This window comes from Phyllostomus discolor, chromosome 1 (genome assembly GCF_004126475.2).
Source record: "Phyllostomus discolor isolate MPI-MPIP mPhyDis1 chromosome 1, mPhyDis1.pri.v3, whole genome shotgun sequence".
In the NCBI taxonomy this organism is placed as follows: domain Eukaryota; kingdom Metazoa; phylum Chordata; class Mammalia; order Chiroptera; family Phyllostomidae; genus Phyllostomus; species Phyllostomus discolor.
Window position 1 is genome coordinate 209,342,715 of NC_040903.2, and position 14,580 is coordinate 209,357,294.

The following is a 14,580-nucleotide window of genomic DNA, read 5'->3' on the forward strand; positions in this document are numbered from 1 at the left end:
GAAGAGAGTCATCTTGTTGTAAGTGCTATGCAAACCAGAAATGCTGTATTTCTTAATTTTATAAAATAAGTAATTTCTAATGCTTTTTTCAAAAGCAAAAGTGGCATAGAACTGCCAGCATTAACTCACACGTTCGGGGCCCTAAACCTGAACTTGGGCAAGGCTGAGAAGAGGGATGGTGTGATTGTGAATTTATACGTCAACTGGGACGTTGTTTTTAGATAAGAGTGACATTTACATTGGTGGACTTTGAGTCCAGGAGACTGCCCTCCATAATGTGGACGGATTTCACCCAATCCCTTAAAGGCCTAAATAGGAAAAAAAAAAAAAAAGGCAGCCTCCGTGAGCCAGGGATGAGAACCGCACCACCTGCCCTCCTGGGTGTCGGGCCTGCCAGCCCGCACTGCAGCTGTGGGACTTCCCAGGCACTGTGAGCGGGAGCCGATGCCTCACAATGTACACATCTGTAATAAATTATTTTAACTATGAATGAAGATAATTCATTTTAATTAGTATATTCATAAAATATTTTAATTGTATTCAATGCATAATTAAAATATTTTTGTTTTTTTCTTCCACCCCCATCTCAGAGAGAAGATGAAGCGATCATACCCTAGTCAAAGGCAACACCAAAGAATGGCAATACCAGGTCAGACTCTACTTCACTCATCGTGGCATTAAAATATTTTAATATACGTTTTATAAATAACGTTGGCTCTGTTTCTCTGGAGAACTGTAATGCAGAAGGCTTCCTGGAGAAAGTGATCCTAAGCTGAGACTGTCACGCTGCGTGGAAATCACGGAGGTGAAGTGGGGCAGAAAAAGGAAAGCACCAACCGGAGGGTTCAGACAATGGAAAAAACAACGTAAGCGGAGCCGAGAAGGGCGAGACCGTCTACGAGACACAGGAAAGCCCAGACTCAAGTTAACGATACTGGGGGCTGGGATTTTATCACAGTCTGTGTTTCACTCCGTGTCCTGAGAAAAGCATTCCCAAGGGACGTGGATTTACGTATCATCAAATTACTTTTCTTTTTCTCAGGGCAGACTAGGATTTCAAGAGACTTCTGGCATGCAATTAATCTCTCTTAGTTAGTATTAACTGTTGCCATTTAACTGGAGTCAGATCAGATGGGAGGCTCTCCAGCTGCTCACGGCCTATCATTACAGCACAGGCTGGCCGAACGCTTCTTCCCACCGCTTTCTCATGGACACGTGTGGGAGGCAGTCTATAAATATACGCCGAGTAAATTTAAAACATGAAAAGTTTTAAAGGACTGTATATAGATTTAATTATAAAATGGAATAAAAGGAATACAGAAATGCACTCTTCTCTGGACCCCCCGTAAATAGATACCCAGCACACATCGGTTGACTTAACCTGATTTACCTGGACCTTACACTTACCTGGATCGATTTTCAGTCATTTACCTAAGATAAACCATGTCTCAGGAGCTTATAGTTTTCCTTGGGTCAGGACATTAATTAAGCTCTTCAAATGGACACGGGGACACTTATAACCAAATCGGCTTGGTGATGGTAAGTGATGTGTTACTCCTGTTTTATCTCCATGCCTACAACTTTGTATGTATTTTTCCCTCATTATTATTACGCCATGATGCAACTATTTGAAGTCTTAACAAACATAGCCTTCTCCATAAGTAAGCTTTCAGCTGCTTTTTCTAGGTACACTATAGTAACCCTTCCCCCGCACCAAAAAAAAATCATTAACGGTCTCTGTTATTGTGAGCACATCCTACAGACAAGCGTCAGGAAGGCTAACCTTGGATTAAGTAAATTCCTCAGTAGCTTCAGCGTTAGAACTTGTAACTCTCTAGCAGACACTGCTGTGATATGCTAAACTGATAATGACCACCCCATCGTGTTGGTTAACAATGAGGATGACAAAGGACTTTCAGGTAACCTGGCACCACCACCCCACCAAAGGGGTCAAGACGTCACTGCGTGAAGGAAATCTCTTCTCTTAATATTTGGTAACATCATCGACTAATGTTCCATAATGAAGTACTCCCGACACTTGCAGAAAATACTGTGGCGGTACAGGGAATACGGGTAAATCTTTAAAACATAAACCATCATATAAGACTACAGTTTTTTTTTTTTCAAAACAGCCGTACACCATACTTGGAATGAAAAAGCTGTCTCTCATCATTTTCTTCCTAAGGCAGAAGAAGAGAACACTGTCACTTTCAGAGAAGCACGCGGAGGTGCTGGGTAGTCTCAGCAGGACACTTCTGACCCTCTCCAATATGACCCCGCGATAAAAACGGAAATCCTGCAGGAGCGGCGCGGCGCACACAGAGACAGGGGCAGGTGTTTTCCACCAACCGCTCCCCCACATCTTGTTCAGAAGACAGATCGCCACTGGGAAGCCCTGGACTCCAGCCGTCCAAATCCCGGACGGTTACAGATTCACAGGACGGAGCCCAGAGCCCGAGAGGAATGCTTCGCTGATAACCTTCCCTTCCCTCCCTGGCGCGGGGAAGCCTCCCAGCCCAGCGCAGCATCCACCCTGTCTGGCTCCCTAACCCTTGGAACGCCGGCGCCGTCTCTCCCGGCACGGCTCCTACAGTGTTAAAGCTATTGCAGCTAATGCAGCGAAAATGAGTCCAAAAGTTTCTAAAAAAGGAAGAAAAACGCTTTGTAATCAACCGTGTCAAGTACTTCAAATGCTATCAATGGAACCAAAACTACAAACCTAGAGACTTCATTTATACCCCACGAAACACACATCTGTGTGTTACCAGGGCGCTGGGAACGCCTACTCCTGCACTTCAGATGCCCGGGGCACGTCTGGGAGACGCCATAAAGTGGGATTAGACCTTAGCAAACTGAGACTTCATTGATTAAACGATAACCTGCCTGGCCAAAGAGTCTGTAAATAGGTGGAGACGCTTAGCATGAAATATAGCAAAAGCGAAACTCGAAGAAGCAGAGTCGGCTGTGTGAATCCTGTACTGGCCAGGAGAAAGACTAAACATGGGCATCAGACAGTGAGGGTCTTCAGCAGTCTCTTGTTCCAGGCGGGACGTTAAACCTTCTGCGCCAGAGCCCGGGTAACTGTCTACGGTCCACTCCCCTTCGCTCTGATTTAATGCTCCAGACAATGATCTGGCTTCTACAATTCAATTTCGTAGGTGCCTTGACACAAAACAGAGATTGGTCGTGAAGGCAGACATAAATATTTCTGTCGTTGGAAGGGACTGCCCTCCCTTTGTAAATTAGGAAACCAGTATTGTAGTTTGAACATCAGGCTTTGGAAAGTTTTGTCAGCTGAGCCAAGTCCCCTAATTTATTAGCGTTCTTCTGAGCAAATGAAAATTCAAGCCTTGCAGAACTGTGGGCCCAGCCGCTGTGCTCCCAGACGCCATCTGGGGGGAGCTGTCCTGAGCCGTCTCGGTCGCCCCGAGTTATCTGCACCTCGCCTCTCAAACAACATCCAAGTTCTTCTCGGGTCTCATGGCAAGCAGCAACCAACACGCACGGTCCAGAAAAGACTCATTTCTACAGAGGAATAATCTAACTGAATCAATGTTTCACAAATGTGGCCCAAAGGCCAAAAGATTAACATGACACCTTCCAACATCCTATTTTAAAAACAAAATATATGTGTACCTAGTTTACTTTTCTCGCTCCTAGGACATGAAAAATATCTAGGCAATAACATTAATAAGAAGTAAGCACTCCAGGAACCCAAAGGGACAAATCACATTTTAATGTGTGAACTGCCTGGAGATAAAGCTTCAAGGCCTCAGCGTTACAGTATTTCTTGGCTGTAACACCAAAGACACAGGCAGGAAGAGTAATAGTAGTCAAACTGAACTTCATAAAAATTTAAAAATATTGTGCATCAGAAGATAATATCAACAGAATAAAAAGGCAGCCCACGGAATGAGAATATATTGGAAATGATAAATATGATAGGGGAAGAACATCCATAACATATAGAGAACCCCCAAAACTCAGAAACAACAACCAAAAAACTTCAATTCATAACAGAACAAAGAACTTGAATACACATTTCTGTAAAGAAGACATACAGATGGCTAATAGGCACATGAAAAGGTGTTCAGCATCACTAATCATGAGGAAAACGTAAATCAGAACCATAAGGTGGTACCACCTCACACCAGTTACGATGGCTGTTATTAAAAAACAAAACAAAACAGCCAGCCACAGTGGAGATGTAGGTAGACACACTGTGTCTCCTCACACAACCAATAGGAGGACAACAACAAATTTAAAAACGAAAAACAACCAGAACTGACAGAAAATCGAACTCTATGGAAGTCCGACAACCAAGGAGTTAAGAAACATTCATCCAGACCAGTAGGAGGGGTGGAGTCGGGCAGCCAGGCAGACAGGACTCTCGGCAAGGCGGCAGCTTGCAGACCAGGTGGTCCCCACATTCCTGCACAGATAAACCGGAGGAACCACCGGGGAGCAGGACAGACCTGCCGAGTGCAGGGTCCCAGCATGGGGAAATAAAGCCTCAAATCTCTGACTGAAAACACCTGTGTGGGTTGAGGTGCTGGGAGAAATTTCCAGCCCTACTGGAGAGTTCATTGGAGAGACCCACAGGGTCCTAGAACGTACACAAATCCACCCACCTGGGAATCAGCACCAGAAGGGCCTAATTTGCTTGTAGGCAGCAGGGGAAATGACTGAAAGTGGGGACAGAGCTGAGCAAGTGGTATTGTTCCCTCTTGGGCCCCTCCCCCACATACAGCATCACAACAAAGCCAGGTGGATTGCCCCGCCCCAGTCAACACCTAAGGCCCCGCCCCTTACTATGTAACAGGTGGGCTGAGACAAAAAAAAATTTGGCCCAGATGAAAGAACAGATCAAAGCTGACCTTTTCCAGAAAAATACAACTAAGTGACAAAGAGATAGCCAGCCTATCAGATGCACAGTTCAAAACACTGGTAATCAGAATGCTCACAGAAATGGTTGAGTATGGCTGCAAAACAAAAGAAGAAGTGAAAACTATGCAAAGTAAGATGAAGAAAAATGTTCAGGGAACCAACTGTGATGGGAAGGAAACTGGGACACAAATAAATGGTTTGGACCAGAAGGAAGAAATAAACCTTCACTCAGAATATAATGAAGAAACAAGAATTTAAAAAAATGAGGAGAGGCTTAGGAACATCCAGGACAACTTTAAACATTCAAACATCTGAATCATAGGGGTACCAGAAGGAGAAAAGGAAGAGCAAGAAATTGAGAACTTATTTGAAAACATAATAAAGAAGAACTTCCCCCATATGGCAAAGGATATAGACTTCCAGGAAGTCCAGGAAGCTCAGAGAGTCTCAAAGAATTTGGACCCAAGGAGGTACACAGCAAGGCACATCATAATTACATTAACCAAGATTAAATATAAGGCAAGAATCTTAAAAGCAGCAAGAGAAAAGCACACAGTTACCTACAAAGGAGTTGCCATAATACTATTACCTGATTTTTCAAAAGAAATCTTTCAGGCAAGAAAGGGCTGGAAAGAAATATTCCAAGTCATGAAAGGCAAGGACCTACATCCAAGATTACTCTATCCAGCAAAGCTATTATTTAGAATGGAAGGGCAGATAAAGTGCTTCTCAGATAAGGTCAAGTTAAAGGAGTTCATCATCATTAAGCCCTTATTATACGAAATGTTAAAGGGACTTATTTAAGAAAGAGACAAAAAATATAAAGAGTAAAATGACAACAAACTCACAACTATCAAAAACCAAACCTGAAATAAAACCAAGCTAAGCAAACAAGTAGAATAGGAACAGAATCACAGAAATGGAGATCACATGGAGGGTTATCAGCAGGGAGGGGGAGTGGGGAGAATAGGGGAAAAAGTAGAGAATAAGAAGCATAGATGGTAGGTAGAAAATAGACAGGGGGAGGTTAAGAATAGTATAGGAAATGGAAAAGTCAAAAAACTTATAAGAACGACCCATGGACATGATCTAAGGTGGGGGAATGCAGGTGGGAGTTGGGGTGCAGGGTGAAGGGAAATAAAGGGGGGAATGGGACAACTATAATAGCATAATCAATAAAATATATTTTAAAAATACAAGTGTTGGTGATGATGTGAAGCAACTGGAACCTCTGTTGTTCCTACTTTGTTTGCGGGAATGTAAAATGGAATGGCAATTATGTCAAAAAATTAAAATGGAATTACCACAGGATCCAGAAATTCCACTTTTGTGTCTATACACAGAAGAACCGAAAGCAGGATCTTGAAGAGATATTTGCACACCCATGCTCGTAGCAGCCTTATCCTCAGTCTCTAAAATAGGGAAGCAACCTAAGTGTCCATTATCAGAAGAATGGACAAGCAAAATGTGGTATCTACAGTACATACAATGGAACTGCATGCAGCCTGAAAAAGTAAGAACATTCTGACACAGGCTGTGACATGTGAACCTTTAGGACATCATGCTAAGTGAAACAAAGCAGTCACAGAAGGACAAACACTGTAGGATTCCACTTACGTGAGAGGCCCAGGGTAGTCCAAACCACAGGGACAGCAAGTCGAATGGTGGTGGCTGGGGGCTGGAGGAGGGAGGAATGAGAGTGATTTCTGATGGGTATAGAGTTTGGGTTTTACAAGATGGGAAGAGTTATGGAGATGGATGGTGGTGTTTGCTGACCTTTATGAATATATTTAATACCACCAAACTATACACTTAAAAGGGATTAAGATGGTAAATTTTTAAAATATATTTTATTGATTATGCTATTACAGTTGTCCCATTTTCCCCCTTCACGCCCCTCCACCCTGCACACCCTCTCCCACCCACATATCCCCTCTTTAGTTCATGTCCATGTGTCATACATGTAAGTTCTTTGGATTCTACATTTCCCAGACTATTCTTACTCTCCCCCTGTCTATCTTCTATCTACCATCTATGCTACTTATTCTCTGTACCTTTCCCCCCCTCTCCTCCTCCCACTCCCCTGTTGATAACCCTCCATGTGATCTCCATTTCTGTGGTTCTGTTCCTGTTCTAGTTGTTCGCTTAGTTTCTTCTTGGTTTTGTTTCAGGTGTGGCTGTTAATAATTGTGAGTTTGCTGTCATTTTACTGTAAATGTTTTTTGTCTACTTTTTCTTAAGTAAACCCCTTTAACATTTCATATAATAAGAGCTTGGTGATGAAGAACTCCTTTAACTTGACCTTATCTGAGAAGCACTTTATCTGCCCTTCCATTCTAAATGAAAGCTTTGCTGGATAGAGCAATCTTGGATGTAGGTCCTTGCCTTTCATGACTTGGAATACTTCTTTCCAGCCCTTTCTTGCTTGTAAGATCTCTTTAGTGAAATCAGCTGACAGTCTTATGAAACTCCTTTGTAGGCAGCTGCCTCCTTTTCTCTTACTGATTCTAGGATTCTGTCCTTCATTTCAATCTTGGCTAATGTGATTATGATGTGCCTTGGTGTGTTCCTCCTTGGGTCCAACTCCTTTGGGACTCTCTGAGCTTCCTGGACTTCCTGGAAGTCTATTTCCTTTGCCAGATTGGGGAAGTTCTCCTTTATTACTTGTTCAAATAACTTTTCCACTTGTTACTCTTCCTCTTCTCCTTCTGGTACCCCTAGGATTTGGATGTTGGAACATTTAAAGGTGTCCTGGAGGCTCCTAAGCCTCTCCCCATTTTTTTGAATTCTTGTTTCTTCATTCTTTTCTGATTGGATGTGTCTTTCTTCCTTCTGGTCCACTCCAGAGATGGAGTCCCAGTTTCCCTCCCATCACTATTGGTTCCCTGTATGTCTTCCTTTATTTTACTTAGCATAGCCTTCATTTTTCATCTAACTTGCAATCAAATTCAACCAATTCTGTGAGCATCCTGATTACCAGTGTTTTGAACTGTGCATCTGATAGGTTGGCAACCTCTTCGTTGCTTAGTTGTATTTTTTCTGGAGCTTTGATCTGTTCTTTCATTTGGGCCATTTTTTTTTGACTTGAGGCGCCTGCTATGTAGTTTGGGGCAGAGTCTTAGGTGTTCACCAGGGCGGGGCAACCCACCTGGCTTCGTTGTGAAACCCACCTGTATGTGGGGGCGGGGTCCGAGAGGGAACAATACCGCTTGCTCCACTCTCTGCCAGATTTTAGTCACTTCCCCCACTTCCTGCAAGCAAACTGGGCCCTTCTGGTGCTAATTCCCAGGTGGGTGGGTTTGTGTATGTTCTAGGACACTGTGGGTCTCGCCAATGAACCCTCCTGTGAGGCTGGGAGTTTCTCCTGCTATTGCTTATATCTTCACAGGTGTTTTCAATCAGTGATCTGAGGCTTCATTTCCCTGTGCTGGGGCCCTGGGTTTCCCCGTCCATCCCAATCTCCAATTTTGCCTGGTTTATCTGCACGCTAATGCAGGACCACCTGGTCCACAATCCACCTCCTCACAGGGTCTGCCAGCTGCCCCTTTGCATGAGTCCTCTCTGCCCGGTTGCCTGTCTCTGCCCCTCCTACCAGTCTGGATGACTGTGTCTTCTTTAACTCCTTAGCTGTTGGACTTCCATAGAGTTCGATTTTCTGTCATTTCCGGTTTTTTGTTTTTTAAATTGTTGCTGTCCTTCTCTTGGTTGTGCGAGGAGGCACAGTGTGTCTACCTACGCCTCCCTCTTGGCCGGAAGTCATTAAGATGGTAAATTTTATGTCATGTATTTTTTACCATAAACATTGATCCCGCCTCCTTCAAGAAACTACATAACCTAGGTATGTGCGTGAATTTCACTATGGTCTACATAGTTCATTCATCCCATAAGGAGTATTAACAAAATCACCTAGGGGACCTTTTTCAAGATTCACAACCTGGTTGCAAATGGTTACCACTGTGACTCACCATTAGTGATGAAAGTGTGTCAGAACCCTCAGGTATGTTGGCGAAGAAAAAACAAGTCAAAATTACCTTGTTTTATATACCCAGGTAATACCATTAGGGAAAAAAATGAGAGGCTTTTTTTAAAAAACTCTCTCAGCCTCCAAGAAGGAACGAGGGAAAGGAACCCCTAGAGAACTTCTTATCCACAGCAAAGAGAGAACGAACGCGAGACACAGGGAGTGCGTCTTGCCTGTAGAGAACCGTATATTCTAGGCCAGAAGAACAAAGCTGTCATTCCTAACATTTTTCTGTTGCTTTGTTACTTTTTCTGTAACACACGTTCTTTTGGACTGGGAAAGGGCAAGTTTTCCCCTTTGTTATTTCTCAAGGTTAGTTTTTTCTAGGCTGGGAAAAGAAACAAACTTGACCGTAATCAAATCTGTCCTAGTGTTTCCATCACTCTTCCAACCCGTCCGCATCATTTATTGCCCTCACTTTCAAGAAAACAGATGTTATTTTTCTGCAAGATACAGGACGTGTGTGTTGCGTGCACGGATGGGCGCATGTGCATGTGGGCACACGCGGGCACACGTGCACACCATAAGCCCAATCCTACCACTGAATGTGACACTCTCAACCCCTGATGTCACCATTTCCCTGCAGAACCCACTACCTGTAGCCCACCCCTTCTTCTGCCTTGCCCATGTGTTTCAAAAACAATAAAAATATCTTTAAGGAGGAATAAGTGAAATATTTATAGAAGAGACTCAAGTACTGTTCAGTGTCCCAGAGAAGAACTCTACTTAGTTCAGAAACAACCTAGTGTTAACATTTTTAAGAAAACGTCCCTGATGCCTTTTGTCTTCTGTTTTCTTTCCTTCCAGCCCTAAAAGATAGAAAAGATTTAACCCATGTGACTACACTGAGGAGTGGAACTATGAGTACATTCAGGAAGAAAGGAAATGCAGAGAACGGGACGTATTTTGTCCTTGGCCTTCCCAGATACTCTAAAAATAACTCACTACAGTGTAAAAATGTCCACGGTCTTTTTTGTCTAAAGTCAATAAAAATAAATCACATTTCAAAAATCAACTTTATTATCTTTTAAAGCCAAATAAAAATTGATCTACAAGTGGGTTGGCCTTAAAAATTACTTTAGCTTAGAGTAGCTCAAGGAAAATAATGTCTTTAAATATACATTAAAAAACAAATATACCTTTGAAAAAACCTAGATAATAATTCATCAATATATTATGAACATGAGCATTTGAAATAAAGATAGAAGGAAATTAAATGATGATGATTAGTATACAAAACAGTCACATGAAAGACCAAAACCAGATTTTCTGAGTTCCTATTTGCTCATTCACTGCATGAAACCCAGTGTTCTGACATATCCACTATAACATAAGCTCTATGAGGGCAGAGTTATTGCTTATTGGGCATATTCCCAGCACCTAAAACAAGGGGCACACAGTAACTATGGGGTGAATATTTCTTTCTTTCTTTTTTTTTAAAGATTTCATTTATTTATTTTTAGAGAGGGAAGGGAGAGAGAGAGAGAGAGAGAGAGAGAGAGAGAGACATCAATGTGCAGTTGCTGGGGGTTATGGCCTGCAACCAGGCATGTACCCTGGCTGGGAATCGAACCTGAGACACTTTAGTTCCCAGCCCATGCTCAATCCACTGAGCTATGCCAGCCAGGGCTGGGGTAAATATTTCTTGATAAATATTCCTATATTCTAGGTAGAGGGGCATTTACACTAGAGGACTCTTCTAGTGTTTTCCAGGCACAACAAAGATTTGATTATAGTAGACCAAACTAGTTTTCAGATTTTCTATGAAGAAAGCAGAAACTGAACGTGCATTTTGCTAAACAGCAGGGAGGGGGAGGGAAGGAGGAAGGAGAGGTGGGAAGGAGGATGCAGGAAAGGAGGGAAGGGAGTAGTATGAGAATTCTGCACACATTCCTCAGAAGGAAAGCTGGGTTATGACCGGGTGACTTACGTGAAAAGTATACAGTATTAGGACACACAGAGGCCACGCACGGAGAGTTCGCTATACAGCGGCACCCATACCTTGCTGCTTTGCCACCCTTAACTGTTCTCCGTAAGCTTTTCTTCCTCGGATAGGCCTCTCTCCTTTCTGGCTGCCAATCTGTTCTTCTTCCCAGGGTTCCTTTTCACTGTGAGTAAGATAGCATGACCCAGCAGTCCCCCTACCTTCCCTATCTCCAGACACATGGCCTGCGAGGACAAGTCCGCAGTCCTGAGACGTGTACGGAGTTCGACTGGCGTTTCTACATCCTCTTCCCCAAGTCCCCCTCTTAAATTCTCTCAGGAAAGGCCTCCAAAATTCTCCTTCTGTCCTTCCAGACAGAACTGTCACCCAGTCCACCTTCTACTTACCCACCTTCCTGTCTACAGAAGTCTTACGGATCCTGTTTAAGATGCTGAATATGATTAACTTAAATATAAGGCTATTTACATCTGACAGGAACTTTTTAAATAAAGGAATCAAACTTACCTGGCTCCCTGCAAAAACACACAAATGTTTAAATTAATAAAATCTTTGTGCTTAGTTATACACATATTAAGTTGTTAACATGCAACAATAAGGTAAAACCAGATGACTATCTCAACAGCAATCTACAAAATTCAGCATTGATTATGTTATGAACACTGCCCAGAATTTCAGAAAAAAAATTTTTCTAGGTCTGTTTTTCCTAGGCCATACCTCATAGTGTGAGGCTACCGCATTTCCCTTTTCTATTGTTAAGAAAGTCATCAATAAATTTTTAAAGCAAATGTACCAAATGTATACAATCCAGCATTCTCTCTCAATCAGAAGATACTGTACTGGGCTTTACCTCTTTACGGAGCAATAAACCATGACTCACTGTGTTCATTCATTTCTGTTTGTTCACTGCTGTATCCCTAACACCCCAAATACTGCCTATCGGGTAAATGAATGAAGAAACAAATATTTGCTATGTACCTCTAATGTGCCAGGTACTGTGCTACCCTCAGGAACGTAACAATATGACTTCAGGCAAATTGCAGTATCGGAGAGACATTAAACAAAAAATTACGTAATGATTTAATCACAGTTATGATAAATGCTATAAAGGAAAATCATATATGACCATAGAACTTAATAGTGACTAAGATGCAAAAAAAAAAAAAACACCTCTTCTCTTGGGAAACAGATATTTAAGCTAACATCTAATAAAGGACCAGGACTTAGCAAAGGACAGAATAAAGAGAACGACTACTCCTGTGTAAAGGTCCTGAGGACACTGGGGGTACGCTTCCCTCTGATACCTGAAGGCAGGTCGGCGGGAATAGTCCAGGACGAGGCTGGAATGGGACTCGGAGCTCGGGCCATGCTGCACCTGGGAGACCAGTTGAGGATGCTGGGTTTCCCACCAAGAGCAGTGGGAACTAAGGAATGGTAGCCGCAGTTGTGTTTCAAGAGTACCACTCTGGCTGCTGGGTGGAGAGTGGGTGAGAGAGAACTAACAGGGAGGCAGGGAGACCAGTTCCAGGGCAGGTGCAGTACTGGAGGTGGGAGACGGTGTCGTCACTGACGAGGGAAGTTACGGTCAAGTCCACTTAGGACGTGTGTTTCTGAATAGGGTAACGGGTAGAGTGATGAGAGGTGAGGGGAAGAGGAGTTCCAAAGTGGCTGCTAGGATGCTGGGATGGCGAAACAGCTGGGGGATCGTCCCTTTTACTTAGACGGGAACCAGTGAGGGCCAGGTTTGTGGAAGGAACACAACACCAAAAGTTTGGCTTGGGATATGTTCAAGAAATAATGTCCGCATGATCCAAGTGACAGTGGAGCTCATTAGCAACGTTTGGGTGAGGACCTAAACTTGACAGCCGTCTGCTGGCAGACAGCAGGTGAAGTCAGGAGAAAAGTTGAGATTGCCCAGAGAGGCAATGTAGAGTGAGAAGAAATGTGTATTTTTGAACTATCCATAATGGCCACAATATAAAAAGTTGAAATTCTTTGCAAATTTCTGAAATCCTTCACAAATAAGCAATTATCTCATTAAACAAACAATGGAAACTGTTGCTGGGAAATACAGTTTCAGCACATTAGTATCAGAGAAATTCATACGATTGAATTCAACCAACAGTTCAGCTGAGGTTATTTTCAGACCACAATTACATAACATATGTTTAAAATCCCACTGGTTCCTTTCTTAATAGTCTGATAAGAGTTTGAACTGATACACTTCGGTGGTAATTTCTCTAGGAGTTACACTAAAAAAAAAATCATGCACAACTAAATGAAAACCAAATGGCAACATTACGTTTTGACATGGGCTGCAGATATCTAACTGTATTCATCCGAAAGCTTCTAAGTAAATACACTGTCAGGGAAGAGTACTGTGCAAACCACCTGCTAGCAACACGAACCTTCCAGGACTTTGTCTGGCTGCTCGGTGTTATTTTGGTTCCCTTCTCATTACAAGTGAGCAAAGGTCAAGAAATGCCCAAGCAAATACACAGGGAAGTGATTTTTGCACAGTATCTCACATTTTTATTACAGGCTTCTAATGTTTTCCTCGTGACTTGCTGTGAACGGAACAGTGTGTTTCTTTTTATATGTCCACATAAATCTTTGGAGAAACCACCACAATATCTGTATTCAGTACCTCTTCACCTGAGGAAGGCTCAAGTCAACACTAGTGAACGTGTCTGGGATCTCAGCTGTGCCAGTACCTCTACCTGAAAGGACTCTTTGTATCTTCATTGTTGTTCAAGTGCAGTTGTCTCCATTTTGCGAATTAAAAAGTTAAAAATTGAGTTACAAACATATCTACAAATAATAAACTTAGGAATTGACAGCAATGATGGAACACAGAAAAAACTTCTCAAAGAAAGTTCTAGATTTCTTAAAACAATAAAATCCATTATTTATTATCTAAAAGCCAATACACTTACTTTTCCAGTAGCTATTAAAATAGCTGCATTTGCAGAGGACTTTTAAAGTAGAACATGTCACTAGGCATTTATCAAAACTCACAGGAAGCCAGAGTGAACCCTAATGTAAGCTATGGACGTCAGGGGACAAGGATACATCGATGGAGGTCCATGGGCTGTAACACGGGTACCACTCTGGGGCGAGCTGCTGGTAGCGGGGGAGGCTGTGCATGTCTGGGGGCCGGGGATATAAGGGGATCCTCTGCACCCTCCTCTCAACTTTGGTGTGAACCTAAAACAAAGTCTATTTAAAAATATATTTTATTTATTTTTTAGAAAATATATTTTATTGATTATGCTATTACAGTTGTCCCATTTCCCCCCCTTCACGCCCCTCCACCCTGCACACCCCCTCCCACCCACATATCCCCCCTTTAGTTCATGCCCATGTGTCATACTTAGAAGTTCCTTAGCTTCTACATTTCCCAGACTACTCTTACCCTCCCCCTATTGTCTACCTACCACCTATGCTACTTATTCTCTGTACCTTTCCCCCCGTCTGCTCCTCCCACTCCCCTGTTGCTAACCCTCCATGTGATTTCCATTTCTGTGGTTCTGTTCCTGTTCTAGTTGTTTGCTTAGTTTGTTTTTGGTTTTGTTTCAGGTGGGGTTGTTAATAATTGTGATTTTGCTGGCATTTTACTGTACATGTTTTTATCTTTTCTTAGATAAATCCCTTTAACATTTCATATAATAAGGGCTTGGTGATGCTGAACTCCTTTAACTTGACCTTATCTGAGAAGCACTTTATCTGC

The 14,580-nt window shown here is 42.6% G+C and overlaps 1 non-coding gene across 1 annotated transcript; it reads right to left on the bottom strand.

The window, feature by feature from the left end:
• Positions 1 to 582: 582 nt before the first annotated feature.
• Positions 583 to 678, bottom strand: LOC114493659. The gene has a single exon (XR_003684272.1). It is a non-coding gene; the product is annotated as a Z30 small nucleolar RNA (small nucleolar RNA).
• Positions 679 to 14,580: the final 13,902 nt, after the last annotated feature.